Genomic DNA, 17194 nt, shown 5'->3' with positions numbered 1-17194 from the left:
ACACAAAGCCACTAGGATGGCCATTTGTAGACCTATGTATATGTATCTATTGATCCTTCTCTTGGCTACCATCATGGAACTACCATAGAGCTGTATCCAGACATGGAATGACTGTCTTATTCAATTCAGTTTGCACCTCAGTATAGAGAAGACTGAGTATTTAGAGACTAGCCTAAGTATCTCCACCATCCAGGTAAGTGGCAAAAATCTACTAACGACAAACTCCTTCCATTAGTTAGGATCCCATCTGTAAAGTGATGGTGGCATTAATGGAGAAGTGTGCGCAAGGGTGAATATGACATGGGTATTATGGAAGGAGATCACTGGAATACTTTGCGAAAGGCTTGTGCCAATTCACTAATATTGCAAGGGTACTGTCATGGTTCCGATAGATGAAACCAATCCAAAGAACTTCAAGGCAAAGATTTCTTCCTTAAAGAACATTTTAATTAGGAAACAAAGTATCGGCACTTGAACCCAAGACTAAAATTCCCTCCCCCTGATACAAAGTAACAAGTTGCAATTCCCACCCCAGGAAGGTTGTCATAAATCACATTCACCAATTATCCTAAAATGGAGGGGCTCTCCTCCCAACTTTTCAACCTGCCAAAACTTTATCTAAGACTGACCTTGATTCTCACCCAGCTGCAATTTTTATGGCTAACAAAAAATGCTCAAGCATTCCCCCCTTCCCTCCTTCTACATCTGAGAATCCCAAACAACAGAAAAAAGTACAAGGAAAGCAAAGGTGAAATGGCTACAGTTTCTCAATTGTTGCAGCACTGACATGTACAAAATGATGTTCCTTGTCTGCAGTTTACTTGGCGAAATTTTTGGAATTGGCTTCCCGTTACCTCCTTCTTAGGACTGAGAGAGAGTGACTGGCCCAGGGTCACACCGCTGGCATTGGGTTCAACACAACAACGACAACAACAATAATAGCAGGAAAGTTGAAGAAAGAGACCGAGGGACTAATTCTGGCTGCACAAGACCAAGCCTTAAGGACAAATGCATACAAAATCAAAATTGAGAAGACAGCAACAGAGAGTAAGTGCCGCCTATGCAAAGAAGCTGAAGAAACAGTGGACCACCTGGTAAGCTGCTGCAAGAAAATCACACAGACTGACTACAAGCAGCGGCATGACAAAGTAGCAGCAACGGTGCATTGGAAGATCTGCAAGAAATATCATTTGCCTGTAAGCAAGAACTGGTGGGATCACAAAATAGAGAAAGTCATAGAAAATCATAAAGTTAAATTGCTCTGAGACTTTAGAATTCAAACAGACAAGCACCTGCCACATAATACCCCGGACCTAACAATTGTCAATAAGAAAGACAAAAAAAAGTCTGGATAGTGGAAGTGGCAGTGCCTGGAGACAGCAGAATAGATGAGAAAGAACTGGAGAAAATAACAAAATACAAAGACCTACAAATAGAAATAGAATGACTGTGGCAAAGGCAAGCAAGGGTAGTACTAATAATAGCAGATGCCTTAGGTGCAATCCCACAACAAGTGTTGGCTTTTGGTAATGACTTTGTCTCTAGGTGTTTGGTGTTTTATTGCTTGATTATCTTTTCCAGAATCTTCCCAGGTATTGATATCAGGCTGATAGGTCTGTAGTTTCCTGGATCCATTGTTTTCCCTTTTTTGAAGTTGGGAACTACATCAGCTCTACATCTACATCTCCCAGTTTCTAGCCTGGTCCCTTATCCACTACACCAAACTGGCTCTCATGATAGAACATATAGCTCCATTATCCATACTGAAGAAAGATTCAACTACAGTATCTACACTAGACTTTTATGACCAAAGTTTTGCTTTGTGAAATCTATTGGTAATCATGGTAGACCTCTTGAAACTGAACACAAATATAAGTTTGTCGACCAGCTGAATGTGCTTTGATGCTCTGTAGTTGCCAAGAAAATGTTCAATGACATCCTTGAATGCTTTCCAGGTAATTTTCTCTGGCCCCGTTAACAGATCTTCGAACTGCTTGTCATTGATGGCATATTTGATCTGCGATCCAACAAAAATGCCTTCTTTAGTCTTGGCATCAGTTATTCTTGGAAACATCTGTCTCGAATAACAAAACCTTCCGCTATCTTGTTCATCAGTTTTACGACGTTTTTCATCAGTCCAGGTTTTATATGAATACCTTTGTCAGGTCAACAAGTGATTGACATGCCACGTTTTTCTGTCCTGGAACCAAATTCTTTCAGATTGATTTTTTTTTAATGTAGTGCAATTCTCTTGCACGATTGTCCTATTCGGAATGTAACAATAATGCTTGGTATCCCTCAGCTGCATTCCAAGCATCAGAGCCACTACTTTTAGATTTTCACAGATATCCCAGTTGTACTTAGTGTACTGGATGTGCTTCAACAATGGTTCCATGTTTTCATATGTTTCTTTTAAGCATGCAGCATAGCCAACAGGTAATGAAAAGTGTGCTTTAGCACTGTGCAAAAACAAAAGATTTCTATAAAACAGTATGTGATAGGTTAAATTACAGGTTATGTTTGTAATTAGCAGCCAAAACAGAATAACATTGGAAGGGACCTTGGAGGTCTTCTAGTCCAACCATCTACTCAACTGCGAAACTCTATACCAGGGGTGTCAAACTTGCAATGTCACGTGACGTGTCATGACGTATTGTGACTTTTTTTCCATTGCTGGCAATGGGGTGGGCACGGTTTCACCATGACACATCTGGCCCATGTGCCGACAGTTTGACACTCCTGCTCTGTACCATTTCAGACACATGGTTGTCCAATCTCTTCTTAAAAAGTGTTGGAGCACCCACCACTTCTGGAGGCAAGTTGTTCCACTGGTTTATTGTTTTCACTGTCAGGAAATTTCTCCTTATTTCTAGGTTGGTTCTCTCCTTGATTAGTTTCCATCCATCGCTTCTTGTCCTGCCTTCAGGTGTTTTGGAGAATAGGATGACTCCCCTCTCTTATCTGTGGTAGCCCCTTAGATATTGGAACACTGCTATCATGTCATCCCTAGTCCTTCTTTTTATTAAACTAGGCATACTCAATTCCTGCAACCTTTAATTTCAGTCCCCTTTGTTGCTCTTCTCTGCACTTCTTCTAGAGTTGCAACATCTTTTTTATATTGTGGCAAGCAAGACTGGATGCAATATTCCAAGTGTGGTCTTAACAAGGCATTATAAAGTGCCTAAAATCTATATGAAACCTATGAGGACTACCAAAAAAGAGTCCAGGAAGCAAATCCTTTGTTGCCCAGTGTTATTGAATAAGATTCTTTGTTTCAGGTAGCAAAGTGTTTGGTGCTCACAGTGTGAGCACACCAACAATAGAGTATTTATCTATAATCCTCATGTCCCTCTTAATTCTGTTTGTGTTAAGAGCATCCTCTGAATGTTTTTGAACTTCTTATGACTATGTTTGCTATCTTAGACAGGGTTGTCTTCCAAATGTCACAAGTTGTGACAATCCACCCCATTCCCCAGTGGCACACAAGTCAACACACTTCATTTGAATTTCACTCAGTCGAGGAAGTAGGCTATTGGCTCCTTAATCTAAGGAAGCATTTGTCTTTGAACGTAACTGCAAATCGATCAAATCAGTAAGGCTGACCATTACGCAGAGGAGAGTGGAATCAATCATTCTCCTTTCCCTTGGATCTGTCTCCTCCCTTCCCACAGTCTCTAAGAATAAGTGTAAAAAGCATCACAGGCTGCACTTTTGTTTTATGTTTTCCCTGCTAATCCAAGGATGAGCGTTTATCTCAACCCAAGCTCAAAAAAGGCATCCAAGCCCTGTGCCCTGCATATGGCAAGGCAAGCAGCCACTGCCTCTGTATATTTGCATAGTCCAATTACCATGGCAACGTTTTTATCTGCTTTGGTTTTGACAAGCCCATCCAATTTATTGTGGCACTCGGAGCTGTTATTTCCTCACTTATGCCCAGCAAGCCATCTTTGAATGCATTTGCCAGCACTTCAACTTTTAGCATGCTATGTTGCAAGCTGCCACTTTTACAGCAAGCCTCTTTTGCCAGCTGAGCAGCAAGAATTCCAGGCCACATTTATACATCTGAGATGGTTGGCATCATCACCACCACGCCCCTCATCTTCTTCATCATCATCATCCTCTTTCCAAATTTTTCAAGGACTTTATTTTTGCAGACTGAGAGATTGTTCCTCTATTAAAGCCTTCTTCTTCTTTTTTTTAAATGCAGATTATGATCAGAAAATATGTGAATGAAGAGATGGACATAAATGGCCTTCTAAATTTTTCCCCATAAAATTGAGTAGATGACTTCTCCTAATTCTTCAAGAATTTCTCAAAGGGAGGATTTTCCTTCAGCAATAACAGTCACACCACAATTGAAAAAGCCTACTTGGAGAGGTTATCTGTCATTCTTTGAATATAAATGGAACATCAAAAACTAGAGAGGCTGCAGACCACTGGCGAGGAGATAGTGCTATAAAAGAATGTGTTTACACATGTTTGTGTGTGTGCACAGACACTCACATATTTTGTTGCCTCACAGCTAACTTCAAGATCACCATTTTCAACCTATAAGAATTTTATTCCCCTTTGAACAAACTCCTAATGCAAATTCTTTTTCATCAAACTGAATTAAAATCTTTGGCCCACCACTACATGGAAGTATATAGTAATAGGTTATATGACTTAAGGTGGAAAGTTGTGAAAGATAATTAACTCCAGGGATCCATAATAAGCCAACTGCAATTTAGTGTTAATAGGACCCCGGGGAAAACTTTGTACTTCAAAGATGTCCAAATATGACATGCCACCTTTTAAGAAATACACCTGATGTCAGTCTTGCTGACATTTTAGCCCTGGTCCAACTTAGAGCTATTTTGTTGAGCATCAAAGAATTAATAGAGCATAATGCAGTGGATGCAGTGAAGAGATTTTTTTTGCTCCATTACTATAATTCTATGTTTTTATTGATGTTTTACTGATATATTACAATGCTTGTTTGCTTAACAGTGCTGTTACCTGTCGTTCTGAAATGAATGGTAGATATCATACCAATTCACATGCACACGTATCACTCATTTTTTTTCCCTTTCTCACCTGGTAAATCAGATACTTGATTTCTTTGTTTTAACCTTTCCATTGAAATCTGGCCTAAGAGCCATTACACAAGTGTACAAATTGTTACTTTTTAGTGTGATGATGGGAAAGAGAAACCTGCATTTTTAAGACTGCAATCAGTACCTAAACTTGGGGAGGGGGGGATATTTCTATACTTGGATATTTATTTATATAGGATTTTTGTTTAAAAGAAAGCATACTATTGACTCCTTAAGCATCAATACTGTCTTAAATTGTCTTGTCTCTTATTTTATAATAACCAGTGTCTTGAGAAAACTTTCCACTCGCAAACATCGTTTGGATCACCATTTATCTGACAGAGCATATATTGTGACATGGCTAGAATTGGTTTGGCTAAGGCCAATCACAATTTTTCTTCAGGCCTCTTCTATTAAATGCAATGTGGACAGTTCCCCCCACCCCCCAAAAAGACAATTACTGAGATTCATGCAGTGTGAACAGGCAAGACCATGGATTGGAAATGTTTGCAGTTCAGAGATTATACGCAAATTATTCCTTCTTCATTATGTGGGATAATCTTATATGTTTAGAAGAAAGGCATTTTTCACTGGCATGTTTAAGCAGCTCTGCAAAGGTAAAAATGCAATCCTGAAATAAGGCAGGAAATGGGAGAGATGTGAGAATTTGCAGGAACAAAACTTGACCTTCTAGGGGAAGTGTTCTCTAGTCTAGTTTATCATAGGTAAGTTGCTTGGGAGCCATATCAGGAGGTTTCTAAATTTTGGGAGACATGTTTATGCTCCTCAGAGCAAACTTTATTTTGGCAAACAACTGCGGATTTTTCTAGCTTCCAGCAGCAGCGTTGCAGCAACTAGTCAATTCCATTATTGATTTGAATGTGATTTCTCCTTGCTTGGATGTTTTCACCGTTTCTAGACATCCCAGTATATGCAAACTGTCAATGGTTCACTTGCTTATCCATAAAGAGCAGTTTTCAAATGCTTACATTCAAAACACCGATTGATTCATAGCAGTTGGACAACTTATTTATTTCCAAAGAATTTTGACATTGCTCTTTAATTTTAAACAATTCAGGAAAAATTGTTAATAGGGTGAAGGCATTGTAATAGTAATATAGTTGGAAGGGATCTTGGAGTTCATCTAGTAGTCCAACCCACTGCTCAGGCAGGAAACTCTATACTAGGGGTAGGCAACCTTGGATCTTTTTGGACTAGTGGACTTCAACTCCCAGAATTCCTGAGCCAGTAGCTGACTCAGGAATTCTGGGAGTTGAAGTCCATGAGTCATAAAAGAGCCAAGGTTGCCTACCCCTGCCCTAAACCATTTCTGACAAATGGCTGTCCAGTCTCTTTTTAAAAACCTCCAGTGATGGTCATGAGATCAAAGTCTTGGCAACTGGTTCATATTTATGATGGCTGTAGTGTTCCAGAGTCACCTTTTGCAACCATCTGACACATAAAGTCAGTGGGGAAGCCAGATTCACTTAACAACTGTGTTGCCAACTTAATTGTAGTGATTCACTTAACAAGGAAATGGCTAGAAAGATAGTAAAATGGGACAAAACTCACTTAACAAATGTTTCACTTAACAACAGAAATGTTGGGCTTAATTCTGGACGTAAGTCAAGGACTAACTGTAATTAATAAGCCATACATTGAACTTGTGTATAAATTCCAGCAATTTCCAACTGAGGATCACTAGTGTTTTTATTCATGTTCTGCTGGCTCACAGGTTCCTGACCTAGAAATACTGTCCAGGACAGTATACAGGAAAGAGTGCCCTGTACATAGGTCTCTTTGATATCCATATGCTTATTAGACACCTGGTTTTAAAAATGTTCAAAAAGGAAATATAATCTGAAGAGAAGGCTAAATCTTGGGAAACTACAATTTATTAAATGCTTTGCATTTTTATTTATTTATTCACGAACCGTGCTTCAACAGGGAAATATGAAGTGGCAACTATTATACCAGCATTGTTAATTACGTGGTGATAGGTTGTTTTGCATTTTACAAGACAAAGATAAAAATGCAGTTCCTAGTCTGATGAGCTTGTAATGTAAAAATCAAACTCCCATCGACTGATCATACTATGAATGTATCACCAAGTTACCTAGCAACTTCTGAGATCTGATTAACCCCTTTTTAAAGGATGTACAACTCTTGGGAGAGTGAATTCCCAAATGATTTCCCATAAATTTTATACATGTCAGCTTCATGCTTTTCATATCATTGCCCAACTATTAACAAAAACATTTCTAATGGTGAATTGATGTATGAAATTGACTGTTCCCCTATTGATAAAATTGGGCTAATAAAAAAAGCCTTTGCAATCTTTTTGTGGGTTTTATTAATGGATAGGGAGTTTCTTTCTGACTTATAATCTTTAGGTACAATGCATAAAAATGGAGGTGAAAGTTAATTTGGGACATATGGTTTCCATGTTGCCTGAGGTAGAAAAGAACTAGGTAAACTTTCCAGGAGATATTTTTCAGATAAAATAGTTTTCCTTAAAAACAAAACGAAACAAAAACCTGATCACTCGAAGCTGTCAAAATGGTTGCTTTTACACATCTTAGAAAAAGGGAAAGGAAGGGAAAGGAACGGAGGGAGGGAGGGAGGGAGGGAGGAAGGAACGGAGGGAGGAAAAGCAAGTGAAGGAAGGAAGGAAGCAAGGAAGGAAAGAAAAAAAGACAGAAAGAAAGAGAAAGAAAGAAAGAAAGAAAAAGAAAGAAAGAAAGAAAGAAAGAAAGAAAGAAAGAAAAAAAGATTTGCTAATTGCTAATATTAGGTTTGACTTTGAGAAATTGTAGGGAGAATTTTTCCATTAGCAGAAATATGACGAAAATACCTCTCCAGTTTTCTGTTCACAAATAGGTTAGAAAATTTAGAAAAGCCATCAGCACACACTCTTCCCTCAGAATTTCCAAATCATAACAATTTTTCCCTTCTATATCCATATATGAAAATCAAACACTATTCCTATTAAAATGTTGCTTTCTCTGAATTTTGTGATATGGCTCATAAAATAATAATAATAATAATAATAATAATAATAATAATAATAATAATAATAATAATAATAATAATAATAATAATAATGGCTACTGCAAATCCACCAAACTGTAGAAGAAGAAAAACGAAGTTTGAATGACTATGTGAAACAAAGTACAGAAAAATTGCTGCAGACTGTGAAAACAGAGAGCATTATAAAAATAACAGAAACAAAGGCAGAATATAAGAAAAAACAGCTGGATTACAGATTAAATAGATGGAAAACCAAAGCTTTGCATGGACAACATTTGAAAAACATTGAAGAAAAATGTGATAACAACTTGACATGGGCATGGCTTAAGATGGGAACCATCAAGAAAGAAACAGAAGGTTTAATACTGGCTGCTCAAGAACAAGCACTACAAACTAATGCCATGAAAGCGAAGATACAAAAATCTACTGACAATCCAAATTGCCAACTTTGCAACGACAAAGTTGAAACTCTTTCACATTTAATATGTGAGTGCAGCAAAATCGCACAAACTGATTACAAAGCTAGACATGACCGAGTTGCTAAACTAATCCACTGGGCACTGTGTAAAAAAATATGACTTGCCTGTGTCTGGAAAGTCATGGGAACATAGGGTGGAAAAAGTTGTCGAGAACAAGAGGGTGAAGATCTTGTGGGACTTCCAAATACAGACAGATCGCCATTTGGAACATAACACGCCAGATATCGCGTGTTGTGTAGAGAACCGAAGCATACAGCTGATTGATATTGCTGTACCAGGAGATGCCAGAGTTGAAGAAAAAGAACTGAAAAAAATTATGAAATACTGCGACCTGGCCTTCAAAACTGCGTGATTATGGATGAAACGTATAACAATGATACCCATTGTCATTGGGACACTGGGAACTATGTCCAAAAACTTGGCAAAATACATCAAGAAATTGCAGCTTCCTGCAATAACTCCAGCAAAGCTACAAAAAACTTCACTACTTGGAACATCTTACATTTTAAGGAGATACCTGGTTAATACCTAGGTTGCTGGCAGCAACCCGTGTCAACCATTAGTGCCAGTCAATTTGAGTGTTCAGTTGACTGAGTTTCATGTTTAATGAATAAAAGTTATATAATAATAATAAAGTTGGAAGGCACCTTAGAGGTCATCTAATCCAACCCCCTGCTCAGGCAGGAAACTCTATACCATTTCTGACAAATGGCTGTCCAATCTTTTCTTCAAAACTTCCAGTGTTGGAGCATTCACAACTTCTGGAGGCAAGTTGTTCCACTGATTAATTGTTCTCACTGTCAGGAAATTCCTCCTTAGTTCCAGGTTGCTTCTCTCTTTGGTTAGTTTCCATCCATTGCCTCTTGTCCTGCCTTCAGGTGCTTTGGAGAATAGCTTGACTCCCTCTTCTTTGTGGCAGCCCCTGAGATATTGGAACACTGCTATCATGTCACCCCTCACTCTTCTCTTCCTTAAACTACACATACCCAATTCCAGCAACCGTTCCTTGTATATTTTAGTTCCCTAATAAAGTTTGTTGCTCTTCTCTGTACTCTTTCTAGAGTCTCAACAACTTTTTTACACCGTGGTGACCAAAACTGGATGCAGTTAAAGGAACATTTGTTGGAAAATTCATACATTCATAAACTTAATGTGCAAAATCGAACCTTCTAGCTTCATTAGGCAAAATGATGTATATTTTGAGACATGCATGCACAAATATATAAGATTTACATACAAACTATAATGGGAAAAGGGTAAATTGAATCTACTAATGGAAAAATGTGAAACTGAAAGAAGCTAAACTTGGTAGACTCACTCATCCCTAGTAAGAAATCCAGCAATAAGTAGGAATATCATTGAAGGCACAGGAAGAAGTTTTTGAATTGGGCCCAGTTAGTGGGCCTTGCCAAAGGGTGCAAGATGGATGGTTTCATTCCTCTTGTTTGTCCTTAGGACAACAACTGATCAGCATTCTTCTAATTTTACAGCTGGGTAACTGAAACAGAGATTTATTTTTCCTGACAAAATTGGTCAGGGTTGTGATTAATATGAGGCACTGTGCCTTAGTATCAGCAATTCTTTCAGATGCTGGCCGCTATTGTGAAAACTCACATAATAGCTTGGGTGACTAAAATTTTAAAAGATTGAACAACATTAAAACTGGGTGATCTTGGTTGATTTTGACAATCCCAACACCATGATTTTCAACAGTCTTGGCAAAGAAAAAAAATTGCGGAAGTCTGCTCCAAATTTAACAGATTTCATGCCAGACTATTGAAGCTGTCTGAGATTTCAGCCATTTTTAATTTGCAAAATGTTGGGGTTTTGTAGAATCACATTTGTTCTGGAATTTAAAGTTGTCCTTCAGTCTATTCCTAGACTGCCTGATAAAAACTGTGCAGATGAAGTTTTTTTTAAAAAAAATAATAGAACCTAATCTTCAAAAGATTGAGGGTACAAATGTCATTGTTTTTTCCCCTTTCCTCCTCCTCCTCCTCCTCCTCCTCCTCCTCCTCCTCCTCCTCCTCCTTTAAATCCTTCCAAACAAAAAGGTCGTTGCTACCTAAATCTTCCTGTGTGAAGTTCTGAACATCCGTATTCCTTCAGAAAGACCTTAAACATTAAAGAACCGCAGGAATGTGAGACATCTATATTGTGGAAGCAGAACGGCAGCCATGGCATACACAGGATATTTGTTTTCAAAAAGGTTAGGGGCAGCAAAGGCTCAATTTATCTCTAAAAGAATTCTCAGCCAAACTAAGAAGAAGAAATCTTCATTGGTTCCCAGCTTGTGATCTGGAGGCCCGGCCAGGAGAGAGAACAATTAAAACCTCCCAGGACAAAATTGACAGATGGCAAGAGAAACAGGAGGAGAGAGAATCATTTTCTGCTTTAGCTAAACAATCTGACCTCTGCAAATTGCCTTCAAGGAAAGGTTGGTGGTGGTCAGATGGGGGAGACGTTTTTGTGATCCATTACTGAGATTCTTAGCTGCCTCTTTTTTATTTTGTACAGGGGGGTTTATCATGATTTAAACAATAAAAGTTATTATTAATAATAAAAATTACTATTAATAAATTGTATTGTTACGGTTCATTGGACAATCAGCCAGCTATCAGACTGGATTTGGCATTTTTGTCTACCTATAGAGTCTTTTCCAAGGAGCTGAGATGGATGTTTAATGGTGTTAGAGATATTGTCGCGGGTACTGTTGTTAGTTGCAAAGTTGTGTTATTATTATTTAACATTTAATCTTCCTTTCAATTCACAGTCTGGGACTGGTAGAAACTTAACAGTTCAAGTCCTAAACAAGGACCTAAGAGTGGTTGCTATTGTTACTGTTGTTATTAATCACACAGTCAGCCAGAGGTTTAGACTGGATCTGGCATTTTTATCCAGTCCTTAACAAGGAGCTCAAATAGATAGATGTTGTTTGAGAGTGTTAAAGGTATGGTCCCAAGAAGTTGTTGTTGTTAGTTGCGAAGTCATGTCCGAACCATCGCGACCCCATGGACAACGTTCCTCCAGGCCTTCCTGTCCTCTACCATCTTCTGGAGTCCATTTAAGCTCACACCTACTGCTTCAGTGACTCCATCCAGCCAGCTCATTCTCTGTCGTCCCCTTCTTCCCCTGCCCTCAATCTTTCCAGGCATTAGGCTCTTCTCTTGTGAGTCCTTCCTTCTCATTAGGTGGCCAAAGTATTTGAGTTTCACCAAAGTATTTGAGTTTCAATGTAAGAAGTAAGCTGTTCCAAATAAAGCTGCCTTTTGAAATTGACTGATGACTATTTTGTCAATGCCGATGGTGTTCAAGTATACTCCAGAGGTTTTGAGATTGCACCCAAAGCACCTATTACCATTGGTACTATCCTTGCTTTCTTTTGCAGCAGTCTTTATAGGTCTTTGCATTTTGTATTTTGTGATTTTTCTCCAGTTCTTTCTCTTCTTTTCTCTTCTGCTGACTCTAGGTATTGCAATGTCCACTATCAGACTTTTTTTAATCTTTCTAATCGACAGTTATTAATTCTGGATGTTATGAGGTGGGTGCTTAAAATGCTTAATCTCCATTATTATCTCCTCAAATCCTGTTTTTCCACAAAAGGGAAATAATAATCATTCAGCACCCAACAGGTATGAGGTTAACAGAAATTTCTCCCATGTGACATTCTCCAAATAACCTAGAGTGACATTCCTAGCCGTGGTGCAATGCAGCATTGCAGGCTGACTCTGCCCACTGCCAGGATCCTGACAGGGCTCAAGGTTGACTCAGCCTTCCATCTTTCCGAGGTCGGTAAAGGACCCAGATTGTTGTGGACAACATGCTGACTCTGTAAACCACTTAGAGAGGGCTATAAAGCTCTGTGAAGAAGTCTAAATAGCTATACAATGTCTACGGAGATTCTCAATCATCTGAGCATGGTTGTCCCAAAGATGCTTTTCAAAAAGCAACTGGACTTTCTTTCTTTCTTGGTTTTTTTCTTTGAAGATGTTTCATTTTTCATCTTAAGCAGCAAGGTTTAAAGACATCATTACTTTGTTTAAAATGCAACTTTCACTTCTGTTTAACATGATACAGAATTTCATGGCTTGCAGAATACAAATCTTCATTGGCTAGACATATCACAGCCTTTGGATATCTGTTTCAAAAGTCTTCATGGCTGAGTGCTAGCCTGTGGAATATTTCTTGACTGCTTGTTCCTTTACTGTTGATGATTGATTCTAAAAGCCAGAAACTATCTATCACTTCAATATCTTCATTGTCGGTATTAAGGCTGGTTGTTCTAACTATTATCATTAGTCTGGTCTTCTTTATATTATGAAATTCTAGAGTGCAACATTCTATGTAAGTGGAATGTTCCACATATACAATTTTTCCTGTGCTAAAAAAAAATCTAAGTAGAAAATTACTATATCCTGTGGGGTCAGCACTCCCCCACCAGAGAGGGAAATATAAAAAGGGCAGAATATTATATTTCCTCAAAGGATCTTAAAGAGGCAGAAAAGCATGCCCAGTTTTTCTTAATAGCCCCAAGTCTCCCTACCCAAGCAGAAACCAGCTCTGTAGAAATGCAGATGTAATAATCCATTCAGGAAGGTTGGAGCCTTCCAGTTAGAAATTAGGAAGACAAAGACACCTAAAATCTATATACTCCACCCAAATTCTAAGACAGGACATAATAGGATTAACCCACAGATGCCAAAGGGGCATACTGAGACTTAGGTCAAAGTACATGACACAGGAAATACAAAGCCTCAAACAGGAACAGGAAACAACTCCAAACAAAAGCCCAAGAGAGTATAAAACCCCACTCTCTACTACATGTGCTCCCTTTTTTTTCCAGAGCCATCTTTCTGTTTGGCTCTTCTCTTCAATAAACTACAACCTTCTTTCTAAAGTAGTCGCCATGTTGTTTATTCCTGGCTTGGACTGGACCCTGATGAAGACTTTTCCTTCAACAATCCCTATTACTCTCTATTTTAATTTTCCGGTAGTAGATTTTTTTTAATGTAGAGTTAAACTAATTTAAAATATTTCATGTCTGCTATCTGCATTCTACTCCATCAAGTGCATAAACAAGAATTAATCAAGCCACATAAAAAAATGTAAATGCAGCACACAATTATGGATAAACATCTCAATGTAAATTAAAGGAACTTTGCTTCATGTTTTTATCTCTAATTGGTATATTCAGTTTCTAAAACTGAAATTAAAGATTATTTATAAAATAACCACTGAAGATGGGCCTTGGACATTTCAGGTGAATTGCCATAATGTTTGAAACTGGCAACTTCCTTTAAAGCATTACTGATGTTTGAGCATTGTTCAAACATTACTATTACAGCGGCCTATCTCTTCCTTTTTTGAAAAAAGAAAACCTTTTCTTTCCCATCTGTATTCAATATTAATTGTTTAATTACAAATATGGATGTTCAAAGTTGCTCATTTGCAATAGAATTCTTACATATAGCTGGCATATCCAGCTATTAATGAAATTAGCAAATGTCAACAATTACATTCAAGTTACTTTATTCATTTCATTTAAGATTGCACAAATCCCATACTTTTGGAGGGTTATGTTCATTCCTGTAGAAATATTTTTGTAATATTACCTTTTTAAGATGAAAAAGCATTTTATTCCCTACTTAGTACTTCTAACACATAACAGAATGGCATTCATAAAGCAAATAGCTGCATTAGGATGTCAACAGAGACTTTAACAGAAAGAAAAGAATGGATTAAAGAGCATAAAAATACCGAATAAAGAAAATGCTTCAGTAGTCAAGAGAAATGACATGCAAGATATCGCTTGCCTACTTCCTTTAAAATCTGGTTTCCATCCCCCCCTTCCAACAAGAATGGAAGTTTGAGAAGATAAGCAATGCTTTTATCAAGAAAAAAAGAGAAGATACGAAGGGAGAAAATGTTAAGTTCTGTTAAAGAGAGAAAAAAGCCAAAGTATTGTTTACAGCTTATGCCTCACCACAAGCAACGAAAATACCTTTCTGTAATGTATTGGGATTTCACTTGAACTGTTTTCAGGTGTCTTTTGAATGCTGCTTAAGGTTGCTCAATTGAGGTGTCTGTGTAACGGTCGCTGGCTAGCCAGACATGCAGTCTCCAAGAAGATCATTGGATGATTTGGGGTGGGAATAGGTTCCTTTAAACCTATTGGCCGCCACCTAGTGGCCAACCATATAAGTAGCTGTGCAGAAGCCTCTGATTGAATTCTGTTCCTGTTTGCCTCAATAAAGCAATGTTCCTGTTTTCAACCTCTCGTCTCGCCTCCTACTTCCAGAGAACTCACTACACAACACTTTCTTCGTTGGTATATATAAATTTCTTGAAGTAAAGCCCGTTGCATTATGAACTGAATACAACTCTGTTCTTCAGCTTAGTGAAAAGCTAATTGGCAATCATTAATGAATGAGTCAATGTGTACATTTGGAGTTCTGTCCTACCTATCTTAAAATTAAGGGTACTTTTCAAACCCCTCATGAATAATATTTTTGAGTGCATTCTCATAGGCTTCAAAAAAGTCAGGATGATGACCACAATCATGTATGCAAAGGTCCACCCCTTTTTAAAAATGGGTTGCATGTAAAAGTTAATTTCTTTAAATAATAAAACTTTAGTTAGTTAAGTTTCTGTTTTTTTAGCAATTTGTTAATGCCATAGGAATGCTGCCAGAAAAAAAAGCAGTCATCTATAGCAGGGGTCCCCAACCCCTGGTCCATGGACCAGTACCGGGCTGTGGCATGTCAGCAACCGGTCCGTACAAACAATATATGAGAGAATTAAAAAGAAAAGCATTTCCCATAGGAAGAATTCCTATAATTAATTCAAAAATCTTATTTCACATTCTTCTGGACACTTATCTATTTGTAACTTTCCAAAATCAATCAAAATCTGAAGACAAGCTGTTCCACTGGCTAATTGTCCTCACTGTTAGGAAGTTTCTCCTTAATTCCAAGTTGCTTCTCTCCTTGATTAGTTTCCATTCATTGCTTCTTGTCCTGCCCGCTGGTGCTTTGGAGAACAATCTGACCCCCTCTTCTTTGTGGCAGCCCCTCAAATGCTGGAATACTGCTATCATGTCACCCCTAGTTCTTCTTTTCTCTAGGCTGGCCCTACCCAGTTCCTGCAACTGTTCTTCATATGTTTTTGTCTTCAGGCCCTTAAATCATTTTACTTGCTCTTCTTTGCACTTTGTCCAAAGACTCAACATCTTTTTTTGTAATGTGATGACCAAAACTGGATGCAGTATTCCTAAGGATTAATAAAGTGGTACTAATACTTCATGTGATTTTGATTTTATGCCTCTGTTTATCCAAAGAGACAGTTTACTCACTGGCTTTTTATTATTCCGCAGTCGTTGGCCCCATTTTTATCAGAGGTACTATCTTCTGATCACCATTTCTTTCCCAGAAGTCTGAAGCCACATACAACATTTCTTGGCATTTCACAAGAGGTTATACAGCTGGTGCTATTTCAGTTGCCTCAGCACAAGAGCCAAGGAAGAGGCTATCTGAAAATGAAAGTGTCTTGAGCACACAGCCCACACTACTAAGATCGCAGATAATAAACATATGCAAATGACACTATATAGTGTTAAATAACATTCCCGTTTATGCAAATTGATTTCTTTCATAATGCAGATGTTGCCTGACCCGTTTAGAAACATGTGAAATTGTACTGCCTTATTAGCTAAGCCAAAAGCGGTAATATGCAAGCCTACATGCATGCACAGATGAAATGCAAAGCTACCAGGATAAGAGATGGATGACTTGGAGAATTGATTTCTAGAAAAGAAGAGATAGAAAAAGAAAGATATCTAATTTGCTGCTGTTCTAGTTAAGATCATGGAGGGAGGGGGGAAGTGCTGACAATGACAGGCCAGATATAAAGCTGCCTTCTCAACTAACAACCTTAATGAGAAATTTTCTGGCTTGGTTTTGATCTCCCCTCAGCAGGATGGCTGCCCTTTTGCAGACTTGCAGTCCGATCATGTGCTCATGTATGCTGATAACAGCATGCAACCAACCTCAGCATTGTTAGGAGGCCCATGGATAGTGGCAGTATTGATTGTAAGAACAGAGCATTCTATTCTTGCAAAACCTTGGGAGAAAAAAAAAAACAAACCAACCAACCCAGAAGACTCTCTCCTTCTGGTCACAGAGAATATTGGTTATCTTTATGAATGCTTCTGCTGCTGTTTTTAATGCCTGAGAAGTTTGTGCTGAGTAATTAGCTCCATAGACAATAGCCTCGCTGTGCCAAAATATGCAGCTATCTGTAGCAGGTGGTTGTCCCAATCAGTTCCTCTCTGCGCATTGTTCTGAAAGGTTTCTTGGTGTAATGGACCAGAAGATAGTTGCAAAGCCTGTCTGCATGGACAACTCTCATAGCTTCCTAACAGTATGCCATTCTGAGACTCCCTCCCAGCAATAAATAATGGATGGATGGATGGATAGCTGTCCAGCCAGAAGTTGGGTAGGGCTCCTGCTGTTGTCACCAGGAAACAACAAAGAAAGCAAAGCACATGGGACTTTCTGCCTATTGCACTGGATCTTCTTAGGATGATTCTGAACCTCTTTTGCTCAGAACTTA

The sequence above is a fragment of the Vipera ursinii genome, assembly GCF_947247035.1.
Source record: "Vipera ursinii genome assembly, chromosome: 7".
Taxonomy (NCBI): domain Eukaryota; kingdom Metazoa; phylum Chordata; class Lepidosauria; order Squamata; family Viperidae; genus Vipera; species Vipera ursinii.
The sequence above is the reverse complement of the archived record's forward strand: the minus strand, read 5'-3'. Positions refer to the sequence as shown.